The following is a 24,720-nucleotide window of genomic DNA, read 5'->3' as shown; positions in this document are numbered from 1 at the left end:
TAAACTAAAACCAGTAGACAAGGTCTTTAAAAAACCATGGTTTTGTCTCTTCTTACTTCCATATTACTGTTGAAAGGGAAGGACAATGGCAGGTGTGGATCAGCAGAGAAAGGCACCTAACTTTAGTTAGCTTTTCTTACTACATTAAAAAATTCTTTGGCAGATAAGCATTTTCAGAAGGTCAATAAGCAGTAACTACATTAACCAGACATGTTAAGATTGCTTAGTTGGACTAATAATTAACTTTCCAGAACTGACAAACAACAGGAATGTGGGAATAATCATTATCAATACTGAAGAAGCAGACTCAAATCACAGAAGCAAGCGTTCGTATGAATTAAAGCAATGGAAATCGCCTTTATACAGGAAAAAGGATTTTGAAAATATACCAGGTTTACCATTTTGACGTGGATCTGAAACAAATATTCCATTTCTATAGACAGTCTGTAAGTAAAAATATCTTTCCAAATAGTTACTTCTGCAAGAACATGCTAATATATTCAAATATAAATATATGCATATATGCAAGAGGAATATTTATAGGAGGTGTTCAAAGTGTGGTGGTAAAACACAGGACAAATGTGTGTTCAACTAATATAAAATTGACTAATTTTCGCTAGATAATGGTAGACTAAGCCAGTATTTTATGGAAGCCATTCAGTTCTCTTACTAATGTCTCCTGAAAATACTCAAAGACTTCTCAGAGAAAAATAAACTGACTGCAAACAGACAAAAAGTTTTTGTGATTCATTGATTCAGCTTTTGACTATTGTTTTTCATGAATCATAAGCTTCAGTACTACTGTATTCTTTTCCACAAAAACAGACCTGCCTTTGAACACATTACATCATACAAAAATGCAGAAGGTTTGGGGGATTTCTGCCTTTTGCCTTTCTAGCATATTGCAAAACCATGATCTGTAACAAAAACTGAGATATATTTCCTGGGCTGAAACTGGAGGAATTAAAAAAATGCTTAAACTTGTAACAGTTAAAATCTGTAGAACAACAACTTGAGTAAATACAAATAATGTGATATTCTCTATGGTCCTACCACTCTAATAAGACTTTAGCAAGAATGTTCTAACGGTCAAGGGCAACAGGCAACAGCAAGAGGAATTCCTGTTCAATAAATTCTGCTAATACTGTTATTTGTACAGCTAAGCCAGTGATCGGGCTAGGTGGAAAATTTTGCTACCAGCATTAATTTGAGTAAGCCCCTACTCTGAGGGAATTTTTATGAAAGGGGCAGGAAGTGTAAAAAAAAAACCCTCGTAAAACACTACAAACCCCGAAGCCTAGGTCGTCCTATTAGCCCTGGCTGCTTCATTGGTGAGATTCACAGAGAATGACTAAAGCTGTAGCTATCAACCCTTATATTAGAACTACATGCCATAAAAATGTGAGCTGTATTTTCGAGAAGCTGCTGCTTCTGTAACTGAGCTGCATCACCATCACCACAGACAAACATTTACTGGCTTTTTTGTTTTAAATACTTTCAATTTCTCACCCAAAGAAGGTATCACACCCTGATCAACATCTATTCTTCCATGCATTTTAAGCGTACATCAGAGCATAGGAAACGCCTACTCTGATTCAACTTACGAATAGTTTAGTCATAAATTATCCCTTTCATGATAGAAATGGAATCTAGAAAAGCATCAGGTTTGGCTTTTGATTAAAGAAAACTATTTGTCAAAATCATAAGACCCGAAACCATATAAGGCTGAATTTACTGACTCCACATACTCTGCTTCTTCCTTGCTGCTATGCCTAGAATTTTTTTCTACCTAATTATCTCCCCTTCCTTTACTGTTTTATCTCTCTGTTACTGCCTTTACCAGGAAATGCTGAAAACAAAATTTAATTGAGCAACAATATTTCATAACTTTGACCAAACAATGGATATGTTTAAGCATGAAATAGTGTTTATAGATGAAAAAAAGTGTTCTTGCCAGTGTCTTACACAATAATGATTAAAGAGCAAAAAAAGCAGACTATAGTCTATGTTGTTTGGCTGCCTCCTACACTGCAAAGCCATTAAGCAGAGGAGCATATTCTTTGATTAATATTCACAGAACAGAAGCCAGCAGTTCAGTGCATCAATCATATATATTCAGTATAAATTCAGTAGTAGGAATAAGATATATGCACACACAAAAGCAGTAAGACCCAATTAATCAAATGCAAACAACACACCAAAATACATCCAACACACCAAAGTTACATCCATTTATGAAGAAAAGACAGAGAGTATGCTGCAGATAGATGTTCTGTTTTGGTAATGCACAAAGAACATATAATGCCTGCCAACTACAATCAGAGCTAAAGGAAGTAACACCCAGTCTTCAAAGACATTACTTAGCGAAGGCATTTCACCTAAACGTAGAGCAGAATTTGATGGAAGAATCGTTGTTTCATCTTCACGAATTTAATGACAAGTTATTTCAAGGACTACTGATCTGGTATTACTCACTGTGTTGATAAAAGTATTTGACACACAATTGCAATGTAAATGCATTCTTATCTGAGATGGTATATATTCAATGTTGTAATAACTGTAAACAGCAGTTTTAGATGACACTAGTTCATGTGAAAAGACACAGTAAATACAAGACTGCTAAGTTGTGGTATAAAAGTTGCTTAACAGTGTTTTTTTTCTTTAACAAATACTTGACTTTGTATGAGTATTTATTTACTGTCAGTAATTCATCAATTACAAAATATGTACACAACTGGTTTAGATTAAGGGAATTACGTGATAAATTCTCAAGAGTAAATCCAACAACATGAAGCAACTAGCTTACTGGAAATAGATTCATCATTCTGGCAGAGAATATCTACAGTCAGTAGTTTCTCATAGCTGAAGGCTCTGTCAAAACATATTCGAAAAAATCCTGTTCTGACAAAAAATCCAAACTTTAATTCAGTAATAATCCTGTTTATTAAGTCAAGTAAAAATAAATCTTTCTACCCTATCCTTTCTATCACGAGCTTTGTTTGATTCACGTTAGATTGATTTAGCTGACAGGTTTCTAGATTTCTTTTTTTAAAGACCACTGTGCATTTCTAATACTTTATTAATAATCAACCGTGAAACAAAAGCCTGTCAGCCACAAACTTTCTAATTATTCATGTCAGTCAAGAAATGGCTCAAATGTATCCTTGCGATTCTTTTGCAGAGAGGTGTAAGGAGTAGATTTTCCTCCTTTCCACCAAAACTCAGAAACACTGAATGCAGAAACCTGCTGCTCATAACAACGCATCCTTAACACTATGAGCCCATAAACAAACTAACATGGGTATTATTCTGATGTAATACTTTTCAGTCACATAAGTAATATTTTAAATGTCTGTGTAACAAATTTATTTTCCACTTTTAAAGTACCTGCCATCCACTAAATTAAGCAATTTTCAATATGTTAAACACTCTAAAAGCCTAAACACTCTACCAAGACAATATTTAACACCACATTTCCAACAGATTATTTCTCAGATTAGGTCTCAATCCTGCAAAATTGTACAAGTTTTAGCTAACTTAAATCCAGTTACAAATCTTTATGGATTCAGACATTCCAAATCCTTTCAAAGAAGCAAACATGAAGAGCCCTTCACCGGCACAAACGACTAACAACTGCAACCAGTTTAGACTGGGAAAGTCATCAACAAAGATGCAAGCAACGGGGTGAGAACAGGATGGAGAAGAAAAGAAACAAAACATTATCTCTGCAAAGGGAAAAAAGCACTGAGCTGACAAAGAGCAGGCGGTAGGCGAGGCCGCTCTCACATCTGGCCATATAAGTCATTGTTTGGGAGAAGACTGGAGACCTGAGCAAAGCCTGAGACAGTGGCCTGAGGCTGACTCAGAGGTTGCCCTGGGGTCTGTGATGACTGAGAAGTTGTTCGAGTGAGATTTCGCAGCAGGCTGCCAAAAGGGCTCATGGAAGTCTGGCTTTCCAGTCAAGCGAAGAAAGCTCTGCAAGAACGTCAGACACAACTCTACCCGATGTCCAAGAGGCAGGATGACCTGCTACCTACGCCAGCCTGGCAGTGGCAAACCCAAGCTCCAAAACTGCCAACTTAAATTGCAAACCAGTCCTAATTTCCACAATCCATTTTATTCATCTGCGTCTGTGGATTGATTTATTTAAAAACCTGTCTGAAAAACGCCTAGAATATACCAAACCGCCATGCGTGGGTGGCTTGAAGGTGGCAGCTTGAATCAGAAGACTGTAGTACTTGGCTTGAAGATGTATGAACGCTTACGATGCATGAGAGAAAGTGTAAATACACTTTCAGAATTCACTAGCAGTTAAATAATCACAGCTTTTGTACAGAAAGATGAAATCGTTGGGTAATTTAGAGAAAATAATTTATTTTCAAAATAAGCAATCCTCTCGTAGATTGATAAAGATAGAAGATTGATTCCCAGCAGACAGCTGCATACATGAAATGAATGGAATTAAGAAACGCATCTGGAACACGATTTTTCTAAAATGGACTCCACTTCAAAAGGGATTCTGCATCTGTTGTAAGGAGCTTACTCCACATTTGCCTCACAAGCATGGTACAACCAACTGCACAGACTCCACCATCAGACTGAACATCGCTTGACAAGCACAGATCTGCTTTACCACCTATGGACTCCCAGGACTCATGGCATCAGCAATGCACACACTGACAATCTGCCTTAATTTTTTTTAAAACTGAAATTATTTGAGGAAGAAAAGAGAAATGCCTAAGGCCGCTAATCTACTTATTAACTTTCAACTAAGTGTAAACAACTGCAACACGCATGAGCACACACAGATATTTGGTAAGGCCACGTGCCTTCCTATTACTCCAGACAGGAACTTGGTCTTACTGTGCTTTGGGAATGCAATGACGGAAAGTGAACTTCAACAAAATTCAAAAGTACGTACACATTAAAATATAACTCATCTTGCTGCATATAGAAATTAATGGCCCAGGAGAAGGCATTTTCGAGTTTCAAAATTACACCCACACATTTATGAAGTCATTACTCAGCTGTAACAACAGGTAGGAGGTTTAGACCAGTGCTGCTCTGTATGATCATACTTTACAAATCATGCGGGCTTTATGAGTAATATTAGGTAAAAACTTTTATTTAACTTGTATTTTAAATAAATAATTTTATAGTCCATGTTCTTACAGTTTTGGATTGACTATGACAGCTAAAATTCAATTCATGTGAAAATCAGGACAAGAAAAATAGACATGAGAAAAACTACCATCATTACTTAGGGCAAGTGAAATACAGAAAAATCAATTACCACAGTAGTGTTCTATTTTTTTTTATATTTTGAATGTGATCATATTCCCAAATTGGCACAATTACTTTAGATTTTAATGGATCAAACTGAAATAAAGAAACAAGCAAAGCAAAAACTGGACTGTTAAATCTGAAGTCTTCACTGCTTATGAGCAAGTGACTTGAATCCTTTCCTCACTTCAGTGCTCTCTTTATGGAAATTCACCATTTTATTCTTCCACACAGCAAAGAAATCCATCACTCTGCTAACCCCCAAACCAATTCCTATTCCTAACCCTATTCTTTCTCTCATCCTGACTACTTTCAAATTAATCTGCTTTCAACTGCTCCAGAGTAATGGGTTTTTAAGAATTTACCTTTGAAATTATTCATCCCTGAAATTCTCTGACTTGAGTAGCACTAAAGAAAGGAGAATCGGTGGCTTACAGAATGGGAGCCCAGGCAAAACAGAAAAACCACTGAGACTGTAGGAGGACACAACCCTGCCTGGTTCAGGTCTCAAATCCAAAGCAGGCAGAGCGCTCTCTCTACTGATAAATACATCTAAAATGAACTCGTACGTATGAAGCATATATTTCCTCTTGAGTAGGCTGTCCTCCCAGATGAGGCAGCCATACACTGCAGCTACACTGCACCCAGCCTAGCACCTAGACTGTAACATACCGCCTATAATATTTTACAGTGCTTTGGTAACACAGACTCTACCAAAAAAATGGCCAAATTGTTCAAAGCTGGCACGCATTAATCTAACAATCTGTAGTGCAAAAAGCAAAATCTTCAGTAAATCAAAACTTAATTTTGAGATACCAAGTCTGACACTCAGAAACACTCCTAACTTTTTCGGCTTAGACTGTTAGATTTTTGTAGTGCTATCTAGGAGTGTCAGAATGGCATTCTGTTCTTTTTAATTCCTAGGCTGATCCTTCTGTTTGCTCTTTTACAGTAATAGCTGATATGTGAAGAAATAACCACTGCTGTTATTAAAAATTCTGTAAGTCACATGAATAACTGAAATGTTATTTTTATTTGTGCATGTTAATTTGTATTCTGAATGTTGTATTATTCACTATTGTTTCTAAGTATATTACCTATCTGCAAGAATAATTAAAATTTATATTAGAAATTAACAATTACAATAAATTCATCACAATTGTAAATATAAACATGCATTCAGTCTATGTTATAGGATATAAACCATGTGCTAATTCTGATATTTGCACGCCTAGTTTAAAACAATGAAAGACACTTTCTTTTCAGAAAATTTTTCAGAATTCATTTAAGTCACATAGTTCAGAGCTTATAAAGATATTACAGTCCAAATAAATGAAAAATCTTCAATTTAATACGCATATGATTTTGTGTAAAGATACAGAACTTCAAATGTATAAGGGATAAATTTTCTACTAGCGCAGTTCCTGTGCAACAGTGGACCTACCCCAATAAGCACAAACTGATGCTTTAACATCTTATTCTTTGGGATTAGTCACATGTTTTTCCTTAACAGAAAACTATAGCTCTTCAATCACCTTCTGGCCAATTTGTGATTCTTACAAAAAACCAAAAGCCAATAACTGACAGAAAATATACAAATACAGAGATTACAAAAGGGATGATTTCCACACTATAGCTGTTAGACTGTTGCAACACTAAGAATCATGAAATTAATTACATTAAGAAAACACCTTTTATATTTCTCTCATCTGCTGCTATGACACAGCAATACAGAAGAGAAGTCACTGTTTACAGTGTGCAATGCAAAACAGCTGTATGCAACAGTAAGTCTTTCCCTATAGATAGGGAAGCTAGTCCTAATTAGATTCGTCTGTCACCTGATCACACACAGATGAGCTGGCTTTCATGGACCTTTACAGTTTTAAGGATCAAAGAAATTAGATATCAAGTTTATTTTCCTTACATCCTACATCCAAATTCCAGGAAGAGGGACATTTGGGGCTATATATGCAGGAGGTAATGAAGAAATGAATCTCTATCAGCAGCAAGAGATAGGATAGTTGTTGGAAATACTGCACTTGCTAAAGAAATGAATAAAAATCTTCTAATTAACATAAGTCATTAAGAATAGCTTACAACAAATGCTAAGGATCAACAAGATAAGGAGCACCACACACTTCTCGCTCACTGGCCTCACTCTGCTCTTCAGGCAGGACCATTCCGATGTGAGCAGACCTAGCTGCGGAACTCTGTGCTTCTTGGTGTGGCTACAGCCTGGTTGCTTCTCCTAGTTCTGGATCTCTTTAGGCACTCCTACATGCAGATCCTTTGACTCTTCTCTGGCAGAAATCCACCTGCTTGATTAAAGAGTCAGTGCTACAGCTTTTCCAAATCCATAGCAGTTTAGGAACATTTTACTGGAGCATGGAGACTTCAAAAGCTCTATTTCTGCATTAAGTTCTTCACAGAATACATGGCATATGAGCAAGAAACTAAAAACAAGAAATTCCTTAATGAAGGACACTTTACCCTTGAGATCTGAAAAGAATCATGGAATCTTCAGAAAAAGAGTAGACATGCTGAATGAAAAACCCCTTGTAGACTCCACTTGCCTGCAAGGTTAGGCATTTGATGAGCAAGCATAAACCACATCACCTTCTTGGCCTCAAGTCTTTTTTTCTCTTTCTTTCTCAGGAAAAATGGTGGTTTTAAAAAGAATTACCATCTCCCTTTCATTTTATGCCTGAGATGTGTTTCACCTTGAGAACTGGCAGCCCTCTTCCCCAGCCAGCCTCGGCTGTAACATTTATTCTTCTTGCAAGTGGACCACTGAAACAACTCAAAAATTTAAAGCCTTTATCACACCTCCATTGTTAACCCTCACCAAACAGGGCTCTATCTTACTATGCACATATAATTTAAGGCCACGCTGCAAGCTGTAGATGTTCTGTGGAGATATTAATTGGAATAACAGAAGTAGCATAAGTTTGCAATGTGTTAGCACGGCCCTTTTGGTTTTTATATTATAAAACCTAACGATTTGAGACAGTCTACATTGCTGTCTCAGTCTCTCTCATCTGGTTGCTTGTTCGTGCATCTCTGTTTCCTTGGGAGTCTTTAAGAGCCTAAAACATAATTTCTGGTAAAACAAAATATTGTATTTAATCTGAAACAAAACATTTTGGTTTTACCACTTCATTTTGATTGATAATTTAGTTCAGCCACTCAACTGAACCTTCAATGTTTTTAATAGTCCTACCTACGCCTAAAAATGTCTTATGACAGAAAATAATTTATCCTTCTCCATTCTGCTGCTTGTACTCAAGCCAGATACTATTTCATACCACTGAGAATTTGTTGCAAAGAAACCCTTGGTTGTTTGAACTGACAAAAATAAAATAGAATCAATAAAAATGAGACTATTAATATGATAGTGATCTTACATGCTACTCGCACTGTACATGTGGAGTATCCTTGAGTAGCAGCAATTTTTATTGTTTTGCACTGACAATCCCCCAGCCCCAGTAACATGTACATCCTCTCCTTACTGGTTCGTAAAGGCAGAGGGCTAGGTGCACATCTGTGAGCTCAAGCTCATGGGCTCAAATCCCACAGACAACCTCCCTCCACTAACAGACTAAACAAAGTCATGATTCCCCACAATAGCCTGTGCTTGATCATTTTAGCTCCCTAAATATGAAAGCAATGGTGGTTCATGCAAACACACAGGACAGGAAAGAGACAACTACTTCCCCCGCAAAGAATAAAGAAACATTTTCTGCAAGTATAAATTAGATCTCATTGACGCTCAAGGCACAGATAACGGAAGACAGGGTAAGGGGAGCAAGAACTCTTTTAAGGAAAAATCACTGGGAAATCCAGTGTAGGGAGTAAGCCTGCAGTTGCAGGGAGCTGGAACAGACGACTGTAACTGGAAGCAGAGTTTCCAGTGACCCTGTGCAAAGCTCCTCCATTTCTTCTTTTTGTGGCAAGATCATCACTGTATCTCCTAGAAACAGGGCAAAACAGGGCTTACTTTAGCTTGTTTCTTTTCCAGAAACACCTAGAAAAAATTCTTTGGACCATTCAAATTCTGTCAGGCCAATAAGTACGTTTTATCATTCTGCATAATCAAGAAAGCCAAGCAGCTTATTATGAGGACCTCATAGTCCCAAGCTAAAAGGAGAATTGCACTCCATTTGTAATGAACTAACAAGTAGCCATGCCTTCTGGCAAGTATTAATCATATTAGCATATTGAGCTAAAGGTCAAATTTAAACTAAGTTCCTTCATCCTCTTTTAGCTTGGATAATTTAAATTTCAGTGTAGTCATTCGTATTTCTTGATGCCCAGATGCAAAAGAATTAAAAAAAAAATGCATCGGGGCAGGCCTCTGAGAGACTGAATTCTGTATTTTTTTGCTTAAAACACTCCTGTCTATGTAAAGTACATTGCACCCTGTGTTCCTATTTTCTTTACAATTTCACAAAACTTCTACAGTAAGTATTCGCTGTCAAGAGAAAACTCAGATTAACTCAGTCATCTGATTAACACTGCTTTCTCAGATCTCAAATTCATATTAAAATATAAAGATCATCAGCATAGACTTGTTAGTATAAAGCCATGAAGGATTAACAGCTTTTGGGGCAGTTTTTCCTATAAGCTTGTTTTCAATTGTGTCTGAAAATCAGGGGGAAAAAGTCATTCTTGGTCGTAAACTGAAAATGAAAAATGGAGATAAAGAAGGAAGAACAGGAATCTACTATTTCTGAAATTCAGAGATTTGTAATAGTTGGCTCAAGTAGGTCTCCAGAGCCAGAGAAGTTCTGTGAAATAATTAAGGAAACAGTACTTCATAAATCATTTTGTCCAACTTGTTCTGAGGTGAACTAACTTGTGCAGCTGTTCTTTTAAGGCACACTACAAAATTGCCATTTCATTTGTGGAATTTTCTGGAAACTGAAGAAAAACACCAGACATACAGTGAATTCATTATGAGTTTGGAAGCTATTTTTCTTTCTTACATTAGACAGTCACAAATGAACATGAAATCGAAACAATTAGACTGTACTATTATTCAGTAATGATGTATCTCAAAATAGGTAAACTATCCAGTCAAAAACTGAGTTACACTACCCATATCCATACAAAGGATACATTTTCCATTTGCTTTAAATTTAATGTTGACCATAAGTGGAATGGATTCATATTTTTGTATTACCTTGGCCTGATACCTAGATCCTACTTACTTGAAGGTCTTGAACCCTGTGGCAGCTGAAAATGAGGCCACTGTAAACTAGAAAGCTGTGCTTCAATTTCAGAGAAGTGTCAGATATTCCATATATCCTTTAGACTATCCTTATTGAGAGTTCAGGAGTTGGGTTAGCTGTGTTTTCAAAGAAACTCATGAGAGTTGTATAGTGCCATGATGGGAATCATACAACACATTTTAAACATTAAAGTTTGCCTCTTTTATATTACAGTATAAATTATCCATAAATGTATTTTACATGAGTATCCTAATTCAGTTACAGAACCTCTGTAGGAAATAAATTTGATTATCTTTATGGCATAATCAGTAAGTTTTGCTTATTCTTTTTAGCAGAAACAAAAGACTAGATTTTTTGATCTTCTGTGTCTCAAAATCCTTCAGTAGTTAAATTTAATTATTCAGTAGAAACAAAAGCTAAGTCTAATATTTTTTATCTTCTATGGCTCAAAACTCTTGAGTAATAATACTTCTTGAACACAGAAAGTGTCCACTTGTAGTATGCATAACTGAGTTGTTGGGGGGGTGTTGCTGTTTGATTTATTGACACAAAAAAGGCAAAAACTTGTATGCACTGACAAATACATTCCTTCCACTGTTTTCTCCCCTTAGTGACAGCTAATACTCTTACAGCTTCCCACGTGCAAAGACAGGGCTTTCTTTTGATAGAACATTAACATTTTCAAATTCAGACCAACTGCTTTAGCAGTTCGAAATAGGTTTAATATTTTCAGTTAGCTCTGACACATTACATACATATCTGAGAACAAGGGAAGTGAGATACATCAGAAACAGTTTTGCAACTTCTGTGGTCATTACTAGTCCAAGTCTGATGACCACTATGTAACAGGCTAAATTGGCTTTTCTAATAGCAGAGGAGTGGAATCTAAGATGATATGTTACAGCAGATGTGGAAGTTCCTACATTTACAAACCTGATTACACCTGTCAGAATTTACAAACTACACAAGGAAAGTATCTCAGTGTATGACAACCAGACTGATTTTGTTTAAAAAAGGAACAAAGGGAAAGGTAGAGATTAACATTTTTGTTAACCACTTCACATTCTCTCTAAAAATGAAAGACAATCAGGAGATGCAGGAAGCTCTTGTTTGCTGGATTTTTACCTTGTTGATAAAACAAAGCCACTTATAGTCCTTCACTTCACAGGGGTTTTCAAAAAAACATCGCCACAGCAAGTGTGTCTCTCAGATACTACTGAAATTTATTTCAGTAACACCCCTGTAAGAGGAAGTATTACCACCTTTGTGCACATTTCTATGGAAAAATGAATAATCACGTCCCCAGAACAAGGCTGAAAATTGTACAGGGAATGATGTTCATTTTACGCGATGGAGAAACAAAATATACAAAATGTTGAGTACTAGCAAATTAAAGAAGAATTCACCTATTCTGTGGAGGATGGTGTCCACAGAGAACTGTGATGATGTAATTTACCATGTTTCATAATGCTATGTATTACATGTACAGACAAGACAATTTCAGTCATGGGCTATTATAGTGACAGTCAAACTTGTTACAGTCTTTCTGATAAACATTTGAAAATGTGAATTAATCAGTAAGTGAGGTACTCAGTATAAACAGACTTGTTTTCACTGAGTGGAACACAGGTGGGTTTCCTCTGAAAGCAGCTCTGTTTCCTGTCGGTTAAGGTGCATAGCTTCTTTAAGCCCATCAGACTCTTCAGTCTGAGGAAGCTTAGCCATGAGGAGTGTCCCGTCCCACAGACTGCAGGACTGGCAAGCTTATAGCTCTGTGGTAGACTGACCAAGCAACATATGTTAGGTCTAAGACTCAAGAAGCACTAGGTTACTGGGCCACTTGGCTCAGGTATACCAAGCTCTGGCCAAAGTGGATGCCCAAGCCCATCAGCCAGAGTGAAAAGCTGGCCAAGGAGCCTTGCAGCTCTTCAAGGCTCTCCCAACAGAGGGCCCCAGGATCCCTGGCCACTAGATCAGAAACTCCGAGGCCCCACTCGAGATGATTCTTAGGCTTTAGACGTGCAGCGGGAAACCTACATAAGAGGTACGCAGGTTGGGTAAACGGCTGACCGAGAGTCTGGAAACCCACAGACTTCATACGATTGAATCTTTTAATTATTCTTTATTTGCTTCTTACTAATTCCTGCCTCAGCTTCCTGTGTCAAACTTCCGATTCTTTTTAGCCATACCAGCTACCATTAAGTTCTTTGGTTTTTCAGTTGCCTTTATTGTTTACCACCAAACAAAATGGGTTCAGTATATTATATACATCTTTGTTTCCCTCTTGAAATTATTGTCCATTTTGTCTCTACAATCTGATTTCATTATGAGATTAAGCTTCCCTCACAGATTCAGCAGTTTAAGCTGAAGGTTAATAACTTTCCTGAGTTCTGGCAATTTGTAAGAAATGGGCTGAGGCAGCATTTCACACCATACCGCTAAAACTCTAGAAGTCAATACAAAACCTGTATATGGGGATCAGGTAACATTAAGAGAGTATGCAAAAGAGTAGATGTTAATTATCTCATGGCGGGAGGAGAAATAGCTAAATGCTACTTGGTTGAATTTTCTAGTACCCCCTGCAGGTTAATACAAAGGAGTAGCATTTGGCTTCAAACTGAATGGCATATATATCCTGCCTAATTAAAATGAAAATAAGACCAAAGGTCTTTTATGTTGTTATTAATATTTAATAAAATATTTCTAAGCTTCTGTGTGAAGTGAATACCAAAGGGAGTTCTGACTGTATTTCACCCATCTCCTTGATTTCAGGAAACTATACGATCTTGTTCACATTACCACTGCACCTACTATTATTGTCGGGATTATACTTAATAGTCTTCCTCGTTTTCACGCTTCCTCACATTCATATCAGGTTATCCTGACCACGCACACTCCTCCGGTCACAAAGATAAAATGGAGTGTTCATCTAATTTAGCTACTTCAAGCACAAAGTAACCTTCTTAATGTAAATTAGGGATTCAAAAACAAATATGGAATTTCACTAATTCTCTGAGTTATAGCATTATATTTTTCATTTTCTATTGCATCATCTAACGATCTTGCACTTTACACTATTGTGTATTCAGTTTCCATTTCACATCGATATTAATTTCCTTTTTATGATATAGTAGGGTAAACAGATTATCACAGGCCTATTTTTTTCTTAAATCAAAAGCTAAAAAAGTTCAAATTCATCTACAAATTAATCCTTAAAGTATCTTAGCAATATGACACATCTGTATTTCTATTTACAGGCAGTGCTGGTAGTATCACCTTTATTAATATGCCACAAAATTTCCCAATGTAAAGTGTTATTTTTAATTGAGTATAATTGCTCAAGTTTTTTAATTGCTCTTCCCTTTATAATTATTGCCCAGCAAGTAGTTCACATGCTGAGTTGTTCATCTGGTGTATTTCAATTTCAGCCAAAACAGTTCAGTTGTACCTAAGAATGAAACCCATGGAAAAATGTGTTTTGCTCATATTAAAGAAAAAAAGTTATTTTGAGCCCTCTAAAATTTCTGATTTGGAATACAGAGTTAAATTTGGCTTCACATTGGTAGCAATATCTGCAGAAATGTCATTTTCAATCCACATAATATATTTGGGCAAGCTTCAGTATTTAAAAAAATCTTATTATGAACAGCACCAGTATATGTGCCTATGAAACAGAAGAACATACAGATTAATGCAGAGAGATAAAGAGCTAGCTTAAAACTCTGCAAGCTATACTGTGCAGTTTTGTGCAAGATTGCATATAATAGTAACTATTTTTGAGTACTTCACTTTTCAATCATGTTCTTCCAAAATACATTTTATGCATGTCTGTATAATCTCCTAGGTGTTGCCCCTGCTCCTTTTTTTTGAGGATCCATATAAGGAACCATATAAGGTACACAACCTTCAGCTGCAAGGTCCTGGATTCCTATGTCACAGTAAAATTTTCCTGTAGTGACATCGAATATCATGTGGTGTGCAGTGCATGCTGCCGTTGGGACTACTGATGACAGAAGAGTAATGGGACTTGCAGGACACCTGTATGGGACTATTCTGAAATATCGGACTGACTTATATTGAAGCAAGAAAGTTCAGTTTCAAAACGAATTCAAATAAATCAAGTTAAGTCCATCTTAACTTACAACTATTTCTGTCCACACAGGAATTAATACAGCTTATGTAATACTTTAAACAAATCAGTTTTACAATTATGCCCATCTTCCACCATAGACAAGCCTGTAAAAAATACCAGCTCCATTCCCAGCTCCATAAGAGACCACATCTTAGTGGGCACAGTAATTTCTGATATGTCCCCATCCAAACATCGTTTTTTATGTACCATCCATCCATTTGGACACCCAAATTGTGCCCCACCCTTTTTCCCATTTGCTTGTTGATAGGTCAGTCCCAGTCCCTCCTCAAAGTTACGGCTCTTCAGCAGGCTTTTCTCACTTCCTCCTTAGCTATTGGTTCCTTAACACCTTGTCCTTTCACTTCAGGATCACCTACCAATTTTTTCCACCCAAATAAACCAATGTCAGTCCTACAAAATCCCCATTTCTTCTCCAGCTCTGCTTGCTTCTGAAGTCCAGTTTCCTGCTAAACACGTTCCGAGCTGTGTCTTCCTTCCTTGCTCTCCCTGTGAGCCGTGAATCTCCGCATGGTGCTGGGGTGCTCCGCAGTCAGCCATATGCTGTGATGTGGTGGGCACTGGAGTGGGGCCATCAAGAGCACAGGAAAAGGCCTAAGATATCTGCCGTGGAGCCTGGCTTCAGCCTCTCAATACAATGAAAATACTGCTCAGGCCTGAACTGAAACAATCCAATGTCATCAGGAAGCTCCAGAAAAATCTGTGAACAGCATGTGGAAGACAACAACCTTTTTGCCTCAGTCTTCACTGGCAATCTCTCTTCCCACACTCTCGAGTGGATGGACCTCAAGGCAAAGTCCTTGAGGACCCCAAAGAGTGGTGGAGCAAAGTCCCTTACTCTCCGTGGTACCTGAAAGGCCACAGCAGTCAGGTGAAACTCCTGCTGACTGGAAGAAGGGAAACATTGTGGCTGTATTTGAAAAGGGTAGCAAGGAGGACCCTGAGAACTATCGACCTGCCAACCTCACCTCTGTGCCTGGAAAGACAGATCCTCCGAGAAGATATGCTAAGGCACTCAGGGGACAGGGAGGTGATTCAAGACAGCCAGCATGGCTTCACCAAGGCAAGTCCTGCCTGACCAGCCTAGTGGCTTTCTATGATGGAGTGCCTGCATCAGTGGGCAAGGGAAAAGCAACGCAGGTGATCTATCTGGACTTCTGTAAAGCCTTCGACACAGTCCCTCACAACACCCTTCTCTCTAAACCATGGAGAGAAGAAATTGTTGGGTGGACCGTTCAGTGGAGAACGAATTGGTTGGGAGGTCGCAGCCAGAGGGTAGTGGTCAAAGGCTTGATGTACAAATGGACACCGGCGACAAGTGGTGTCCCTCAGGGGTCCATGGTGGGACCAGTGCTGTTTACTACATTCATCAATGACATAGACAGCGAGATCGAGTGCAGCCTCAGCTAGTTTGCAGATGACACTAAGCTGAGTGGTGCAGATGACACACCAGAAGGACGGGATGCCATCCAGAGGAACCTGGTCCTGCACCTGGGTCGGGCAGCCCCCGCTATCAGTACAGGCTGGGGGATGAAGGGATTGAGAACAGCCCCGCAGAGAAGGTCTTGGAGGTCCTGCTGGACAAAAAGCTGGACATGAGCCAACAACATGTGCTTAGAGCCCAGGTGGCCAACTGTATCCTGGGCTGCATCGAGAGAAGGGTGGCCAGCAGGTGGAGGGAGGTGATTCTGCCCCTCTACTCTGCTCTGGTGAGACCCCACCTGGAGTCCTGCATCCAGCTCTGGATGTGCCCTCAGCACAAGAAAGACACGGCACTGTTGGAGCGGGCACAGAGGAGGGCCACAAAAATGACCTGAGGGCTGGAGCACCTCTCCTAGGAGGACGGGCTGAGAGACCTGGGGTTGTTGCGCCTGGTGAAGAGAAGGCTGCAGGGAGACCCTCCTGCGGCCTTTCAGTACTTCAGGGGGGTCTATAGGAAAGATGGGGACAATCATTTTAGCAAGGCCTGTTGTGCCAGGATGCTTTTAAACGAAGGGAGGGGAGATTTAGGTTGGATATGCGGAAGAAATTTTTTACAGTGAGGGTGGTGAAACGCTTGATGCAGGGTTGCCCACAGAGTTAGTGGAGGCCCCATCCCTGGAAACCTTAAAGGTCAGGTTGGACAGGGCTCTGAGCAACCCGATCTAGGTAACGATGTCCCTGCTCACTGCAGGGCGGCTGGGCTAGATGAGTTCTAAAGGTACCTTGCAACCCAAAGCATTCTATGATTTTGTAATTCCAAGGATAATGCTTAATCAAATCTTGGATACTAAAAGATATCTCCTTAAACACAGGGTCCTCTGTAAAGTTCTGCAACCTTCCCAGACCAAAAAGCTAGTGGCTTGTTTTTTGTTTCGTTTTGTTGTTTGTTGGTTTTTTTAAATAGCCTACATTTCCACTTAATTTCACACTAAAATTATACTGAGAAGGTCACTGAGCATTAAAAATTTCAGCCCAAATGGCTGGAACTTGTCAGTTGTATAAATCCATCCAAAGACTCGTAACTAAGGAGTTCTTATGCAGCATGCATCTTCTTGGGAAGCCTCAGAGAACCAAGAGCTTTCACAAGCAGATACTGGCACTATGTACTGAATGGAGATAGTCATATATATGTATGAACGCACAGAGATGTAAAGGTATGTGTAGACACTCACAGCACTGGATCTCTGCATTTACTTGATAGAAATACTAATCATCACAAGTTTTGCCGCAATAATATTTACATTTTTCCAGACCTGAACATCTAACTGCCTGCACAAACACACACTACTTAGGAATACCACTTCATATGTTTAAAAGTGTTAAAGTGATTGAAGATGACTAATTCATTACAGTTTTTTTCTTTAATACTATTCAATAGATGTTATAAACATGGCACACAGGTATAGCTTTCAGATGAACAGAAGGAGTAGAAACAAAGATCTAAGAGCCCACCTTTCATTACATATAAAAAACAGTTACCTCGCAGTTTGGTATGCAACATGAGATCTGCCTTACTGTAGAGGACCTGCTGCAGGGATGCTTTTCCCATTAAACTGCACTTAAGCCCTCAAGCCATTTTTAAGCACCATATTAAATGAAGCCCCCGATACACGTAGCCCTGGAAGATTTTACATGATGAAATCTATGACAACCCTGGTCAGTTGAATTGTACATGTACAGCTTTGCACATGTGCAGCAAAGCCGGTGCCTCACAGTCAGTGCACTTTCACAGTGGAGTTAGCTTCTTCATGTCCAATGAATCCAGCCCAGCTGATGCTGGATGAAAATTCGTGTACAGTTTAGGCACATGTACTCAGTAGCCACTTTTCTAGAAGTTGAACAACCTAAGTTATGAAGTCTCTGACAACTATTCAGATGCCAGAAAAACAAAGGAAAAGCCATGTTCTACACACTTCTGCGTAAGGTCAGGTTCTACATCCTGTAAAACATGACATTTTCTACAGAAAATACCTGTCAATCCCATCTGTACTACAATGTAAGCCACTCCAGTGCTTCAAGCGCTGCCAAAACACTCACACCATCATTTATGCTGATGTGAAGCTCACTCCAGCTGAATTTCACTATACCTGTCAGTCAAAGAGGTATTCTGAACAGCCCACTGTCTCACGTGGAATCTATTTTTTTTCCCTCAAATCAGCTTACACATGATAAGCTGTAGGGCCACAGAAACAGAAAACACAACTCAGAAGAAATCTGACATAAACAAAATCAAAAGAGGATATTTAAGAGTGAAGACCTTTACACTTACATTATTGATTACTGCATTGTATGAACCACAATGCAAGCTTACCTTGAAAACAACATTTTCTGCTGCAGTTTATTTTTACTTAACTAAAACCTATTTGAAATGTTAGAACATAAACCCCAAACTGCATAAAGGAAACATAACGTTTACATTAAATGGTGTGTGAAATATGATTATATAGTTTTCCTTCTAACTCAGAATAGCTCCCAAATGTTTATATTCCTAAATAGATAGTAATCACATTACTTTTTTAAACAATAACCAGTAAAACTATGCTGTCGCCTCTTGTATCTTGCATCTCAAGACAGACAGATAAAAAAAAGACTTTACTTCAATGAAACCACACTAATGAAATGGAGATGAAATGAACTGAGAGCTTATTAACTCGAGTGCTCTGCTGAAACGTAGCGATTCTTCTCAGCACTTTATTTTAGTTTGTTACTGATTTTTTTTTTTTTTCTGTGGGGTTTTTATTTTAGCTTCTTATTTGCTGCATGTTACGATGTGGCAGGATATAATTTTGAACAAGTGCTGCCTGCAGACTTTGTTTTAGGCTTACTACACAAATTCTTAAAACACTATCTAGCCGATTGCTGCTTTCTTCTGGAACTTCTTAGTTAAACTGCTAAGTTCTATTTGTATTGATCACAGATTTATAATAAGCTCATTTCACATTTATTTTTAGTTTTAAAAAAAAAAGTGTTTAGGCAGAAACCCTAACCTACAAATGCTTAGTTCATAATGGAAGCTATATTAAATATTGAAAAGATTGATTCCCAGTGGATTGGCATATACTGATTAAAAGCCTCTACAGTGACGTTATCAGCCTCATTATCTGCAAAAATTTTGTTACCACTTCCATTACAATCTGGTGCTTTGAAGGGTACAGAAAATAGGCAGTAAATATTTACTTACACTACATTTTGATGTAAAACCTTAAAACTCATTCTAAGTCTACTGCCCATTTTTTTATTAATATAGCTAACTTTCTCAATATACGTTGGAACAAAGGATACTCCATCTTCTTTCTCAAAAATGAAATCTGGCAAGTGGTCAGTCCATAACACGCTTAATCACTTCTAAGACTTTTGGGGAAAAACTGAGGCCTCTCCTCCTTTAGGTAAAAGAAACTGCAGGATGGGAAAATTGTGGAGGACAGAAAGTGACACAGCAGGCTCTGAATGAAGCTAATTTGTAGTCGGAGGCAAGCAAGTGCAAAGATTTCCAAGGAATCTCATGTCCTCCTCTGAATATCTTAAAGCATCCAGAGAGGGGCAAAGTCCACTCAAACTGCTCTTTGTGTTTTTTCTCACCGGTATAGTGGTCCTCTATCATACCATTACCCACTATATTGCTTCTTGCAATAATCTGCCACCTTCTTCACACAGGAGAAGCTGAACCACACCACTCTTTCAATCACCCACAGCACTGCAACCAGAACCAGTGTCACAGCCTATTCTGTGAAACATCTCAGCTCAATTATAATTATGTCATTATATCATTTTAATACTTTCAGATAGAGAAAGTTAAAACAGACTGAATAATAACTATTTCTTGAATTCATTAAATGTGAAGCATAAGATTATTTCACTTGCAGTGTACTTTTCAAAACGTATTTTGAAACATCAGTGCAATCTAAACATTAGAAAATCTACTTTGTTTTCAAACTATATGAGGTTTTATTTCCAAACTTAGAAAACTACAGCTGCAACAAATGTATAACATATACACACATTATGCATACACACATATTTAAGTAACCTTAACATAGTATTAACAATTAGGTTTGTATGGAGCTTTTTCTGGCTTTCTGAAGTTCTTCGTGCCAAGAGGAAATTATCATTTTTGTTGTTATTCATACACAAACAATGGCTTCTGTTTAAAGGAAATTAGTGAACATTACACAGAGAAATGTAACAACATGTTTGTTCTTGTTAAGGGCTATTATCGCTTGAATCTGCGAAGTACATCAGCGTATGACGCGAGATGTAAGAGATGTATGGATCTACATCTCAAGCAAATCAGTTGGTACCTTATACTCAAAACAATTACTCGCCTTAGCAATTTGCTGAATTGAAGCTTTGCGTTACAACCATAAAGACCAAATTTTCGTCATGTCCTCTCCTTGACAGTGCCATGGGTCTTATTCAAAGAATACCAACACTCCGCTTCAAAATGTGAACTTTACGGATCACAAATATAATAAAAGTGCTCAAATGGAAATCGAGGAAATTCCAACTGGAAAACCAAAAATACATCAACAAATCCTGACTGTAACAGGTAATCCACTCTCCTGAGCAGAGTAGTCCCCTAAAGAGTTTCTTCAAAAACCTTCATGTTGAAAGGTTTGCACTTCAACATACATAGATTTCTGTCCATCTAAGTATTTCACTTTCATTTCTGAAGTTGAGATATAATGATATGCTCCAAAACTTTGCACGCTGATTGAAGACAAAAATAACATATGCTAATGTCATACTTAAATTTATCAAGCCACTAGTACAATCTTGCCATATATTTATGTTAAAAACACGTATCTACTGGTTATGATGACCTTTCATGCTTAAAATCTGTATGTGTCATAGAATTTGTCAGCACTGGGGGCTTTCCAGTTACTTTATTATTAAAGTGGATGGAAACAGAAACTTAAAAGGGCAAGCTTAAGATAACATGTATCACTATGCCCAAAGTTAACAGAAGATACTAAATATCTTCCAGAACAAGTTATACAAAGTGCGTTTTCCTATTCAGTACAATCTGCAGTTAACACAGTTTGATGATAAAATGTCATCCATCTGCATGCTTCTAAATGCTCCAATACCCTCCTGCATGTCAAACACCTTCTCTTCAAACTTTTAGCTTCTGTTGACACTTCATTAGAGAACATTTTGAAAATTCCTATGTTTTGAAATATTTGCATTTTGAAACACATAGTCTCTGGAACACTTTTCGTAATTCTGTCTTGCTTTTGGACATGAAGTTTATCTTGCATCTTCTAAGTCTAGTTTCGTACACCCGAGTAACACAAAAGCCCCCACTGACAAGTCAGTGAGCACCCTGAAGCCTGTTTAGTCTCCTATCAAGTCACACATTGATGACAGGGCTGAACTAAGGCCTCCAAAATCCATTCCTCTGCAAAGCCTTAGCACACAATTTTTAGGCTTGTCGTAGCTGGGATGCCAAATTCATCCAAACTCCCTGCTGCAGAGCTAAGGAATTTTACAAGCTCTGCTATGAATTTAAGAAACCTGTAGACCTTAGAAGGAAAAGTCTTACCCAAGCAGCTAGAAGCAGCTAGGACACATAAACAAATAATGGTGGGTATTAGCAGTCACCAGGAGGAAAAAAAAAAAAAAAAAAAAAAAAAAAAGAGAGGAGGAAAACAATCTCTGGACTGGCATCTTTGATGGTATGCTGCATTTCAATCCAGTTCTGCTTAGGAATTCATGACTTTTCCTCGCGGCAGCCTTGTATTATTGTTGCTCATCTCAGAGCTCAGCACTGGTCACACTGGAGGAAGTCCCTCAGAGGCACAGCGTAGGTCAGGATGTTCAAGCCACACGACAGAGACTGTTTGGGCCAAGGTGTGGGTCAGGAGACCTAAGGTTCCAGAACTCAGAATCGTGCTAAGTCTAAAAGCTTGATGCATCTGATCCAGTACCAGTTTTCGACTCTCTGATACACTTGCTGCAGTTTTTCCATTCCCACAGATAACTTCTCAAATCCTAATTTTAATTCTGAAACATCACAACACTCCCCACAATCATCCAACTTTGAAATTCTTTCACTAAAGAAATACTCTTTTGATTTATGTTACTTAAGAAATCAGTTTTCCTGGTAGCTGGTTATACAGTACTTTCTGCTTTTGATGATGCTATCTCACAGTATACTGAATTAGGTAAGTTTAATTAAAATATGTCAAGCTCATTTAAGAACTTGCAATAATTTATATACTCTAACCACAATGACTTCTTTTAAAACCAACAGTATCAGTTTAATCAGAGATACTGCACATAACTAAGATTTGTAACAGACATACTGCATATATCAATCCACTACGTATGTAAAAGTAGTTTCCACAGAAAATCAACAACTGAGAGGATGTTTTAGATAGCTGTATATTATTTGTGTCCTCTACCTGTCCAAGATTTTTCTCCTGGTCATTACAATCCTTGCTGCAGTATATTTTATATGTCTGAATGTGACTTCTAAAATTATTCTTATAACTCACAGATGAAACTGCATTAAAAATGGATAGGTTTTCACAAGTGTCAGGACTGTCAATGTTGAAACACCAACTGGAATTTCATAGAGGCAGGTGACAGTATTTTGTCATTTATTACTTTCTAATTCAGAAGTCACTGACACGGTAACTGGACAGTAAAATTCTGGCCACCAGTCTCTGTTATTTCATCTCTAAATTTAACTTGCCAAAAAGAGATGGTTGCACTACTTCCAAAAAAAATCTAGTAAAAGAGTCTTTTGACTGGCATATGAATAATTACATGTTAGGTTCAACCAGAAGCTGTAGAATGATGACAGCATATTGAGGTTGTTCTTTTTTTCTTGCTTCATGTCAAATGCAATTTGCTGTAACAGTTACACCTTGACTACATTTTGTTCCTTTACCACCTAAAGACCATCAGGAAGGGATTTCAATAATTAGTCTTACACACACATGCTTTAGCTAGATTACAGAAAGAATGTATATTTTAAAAGCCTTAAAACATAACACAGTTCTTTTTTATAAGAAATGTAACATTTGTCAATTTGGGCTGATTACAAGGGTAAGGATAGTAATTAAAACATGAATTACCTGAATTGCAACTACAACACAAAAGTTGTTTCACTTATTCCTACAGAGTTCGCAACATGCAGCACCATCCAACAAGTTACTAAAACTGTCATACTCTGAAGCACGACTGAGTCATCATACACATCTTTAACTCCATCCCTGAAGATCAAAGCTAAAATTTCATTTTGTTCAAGATGAAGTCATCAGAGTTTAAAACTCATTTTACTTTATCACATAAAGCCTGAAACTGTCACTGAACAACCTACATGTCTGTAAACTATTATATAAAATCGTTCGAAAGCTAATATCTGTGCCTTCTAAACTGCTTTACACCGAGAGAGTAATATGCCTTCTCAGACAAGTCATCATCTCATAAGACAAAATTAGGAAAAGAGTTCTTTTTGAGAAAGGTATGATTAAATGGCTTTGGATGCGGTTAAACTCCTCATTTAAAAACCACAAGAATTGCCTAATTTAAGACACTTGCAAAAAAAAACTCTGCACTTTTTCATTCACCATACAAAATCAAAAATACAGAATTATTGTACATGCTAAGTGCTGCAAACACAATAACATTATGAGAGAATATTGATCAACCCATTAAACTGGTTACTGATGCCTGAACTGTGTTAAACACATATCCATTATATCTACAGACTGCTGTAATTAAGCTTTCTGCATTTTATTGCCATAAAATAACTCTTCATGAACAGTGCAACATTTGATAAATTTCTTTCAATGACATAAAATTAAATATACATTTGCTAATAAAGCCACTATAACAAGGATACTAACAGCAACCTTTATAATTCTCTGAATTGCTGTTAAAAATAACTTTACTCATCACAGAAGGATTCAATGTGGGTTTTTTTTTTTTTAAAGTTAGCTATAGACCAGGTATTCAGAGCTGCCTATTTTTAACGGAATGCCTCACATCCCAAAAAGAGAAAAGAGAAGAAAAACTGCTTAAATACATATTTGAAACACTTGAGTGCCACGCATACTGTTTGAACAATGAGACTTGCACTAACAATTGCTTTTGTGCATTTTATGAACAGAAGCAACAGAAATAATCACTCTAAAATCAGAAAAAGGTTAATCTGCTTTTACTGTACAGTCTTCTAAATAAATTGATAATTATTATAAGGTTTTGGACCGCACTCTAGCTCTAGTATTTTACAACATAACAGAACAGGTAAAACATATTTCTAGTACCACATTCCCACTCGAGATCACGGGAGCTGCAAGTATGAAACATATTCATTCACTCATGAGCAGAGACTTCAGGCTATTGAACTATTTGCTTAAAGCCAGGTATTTCTCCAACTGAAAGCAGGTGAAATTGCAGCAGCAGTCATCCAGGACAAACAATAGGCATGTAGAAAGTCTCATGATAAAGGCTTTTTTATCAGCTTGAACAAGAGAAAGCTGTGAGGGGACCTAATAAATGCTTATAAATATCTCAAGGGTGGGTGTCAGGAGGATGGAGCCAAGCTCTTTTCAGTGGTGCCCA

General features: G+C 37.7%; 1 protein-coding gene and 1 long non-coding RNA gene across 2 annotated transcripts in view; one reads left to right on the top strand and one right to left on the bottom strand.

Moving 5' to 3' along the window:
- The window catches only part of AUH (AU RNA binding methylglutaconyl-CoA hydratase), a 116,208-nt gene that overhangs the window by 6,042 nt on the left and 85,446 nt on the right, over positions 1–24,720 (bottom strand). The gene's annotated exons all lie outside the window — the stretch shown is intronic.
- On the top strand, positions 306–23,554 carry LOC142358949 (uncharacterized). Its single transcript, XR_012761973.1, has 4 exons — positions 306–446; positions 6,236–6,283; positions 20,545–20,692; positions 23,275–23,554. It is a non-coding gene; the product is annotated as an uncharacterized LOC142358949 (long non-coding RNA).

This window comes from Opisthocomus hoazin, chromosome Z (assembly GCF_030867145.1).
Source record: "Opisthocomus hoazin isolate bOpiHoa1 chromosome Z, bOpiHoa1.hap1, whole genome shotgun sequence".
NCBI classification, from domain to species: Eukaryota; Metazoa; Chordata; class Aves; order Opisthocomiformes; family Opisthocomidae; genus Opisthocomus; species Opisthocomus hoazin.
The sequence above is the reverse complement of the archived record's forward strand: the minus strand, read 5'-3'. Positions and strand labels throughout refer to the sequence as shown.